The sequence below is a fragment of the Limulus polyphemus genome, unplaced genomic scaffold (genome assembly GCF_000517525.1).
Source record: "Limulus polyphemus unplaced genomic scaffold, Limulus_polyphemus-2.1.2 Scaffold1026, whole genome shotgun sequence".
Taxonomy (NCBI): domain Eukaryota; kingdom Metazoa; phylum Arthropoda; class Merostomata; order Xiphosura; family Limulidae; genus Limulus; species Limulus polyphemus.
In genome coordinates, this window is record NW_013666636.1 from 176,176 (window position 1) to 177,350 (window position 1,175).

Here is a 1,175-nt window from a genome sequence, read left to right on the forward strand (position 1 = left end):
CGTCTCTCTCTGACTGCAGTTCAATTACTCATTACCTACACACACACATTATTGTCCCGTCACGTTGTCACCCTCTTTTATATACCAAGCTATCCTATATCTAGTAAATACTAGAGCATTCGCCAAGGTACAGGATAGTTCTAGAAAATAGGTGGCGCCACACCAGTCACGTGACCTCGATGACGCAACAATATTACACATTTAACATATCTCTGTCTTACTTTTCTGCCTTCTTATTTTATGTAGAATCTTTCATTATTTTTTCGTTTATTCTAAATAGTTGCAGTTTTCGCATAACACTTGGTCAAGAAAGTCGTTAAGTTGATTTTGTTTAAGCTATTTTTGTTCTGTATCTTTCCTTTGGAGACATGAAATATATGGCTGTAAAACTGCACTTTGTGCATGAAAGTTGGCAGTAGTATCCTACAATGGTAGGTTCAGGGATATTTCAATGTTATAACCAGTGGTGGGATTCAAATATCTAACAACAGGTTCTCTCACTAGCAGTATGTAAAAATATTAGATATTAAAAAAAAGGAGGGGCCAGAAAGCCCCCCCCCCCCCATCACTGAGAAAATAAAAATAGGCCGTCACGGATAGTGTTAAAGATTCTTTAGAAACTTTCAATTAAAAAAGTGTTTTATAATCTTTGAACTTAACAAAATTTAAATCTTTATTAATTTCTTCCATACGTAATACGTTAAAAATATATTTCAAAAAATGTAAAGTAGAAAAAAATAAATAAAATGGATAGTAACAGGTGGAAAACAAAGAAATGAATTATTAGAGAAAGGGGTCCTGTTATATTTGGAGCGAAAACACAAAAATTTATATTTCTTAAAAATTTAAAAATGTATTAAACTATTGCATAGATGATAGATCTATCATCTAACAAATTGTTGCGTCATCGAGATCACGTGACTATTCTCACGCCCTCTAGTTTCTAGAACTATCCTGTACCTTGGCGAATGCTCTAGCAACTACAAGATATAGGGTAGCTGGTATATAAAAGAGGGTGACAACGTGACGGAATAATAATATGTGTGTAGGTAATGAGTAATTGAACTGCGGTCAGAGAGAGACGTATTGTTGAAGTTAACATTCGTTCGTTATAGTGTTTGTTTTAGCGCGAATATCGAAATTAAGTGTATCGTAAAGTTATATTCGGACAGAAT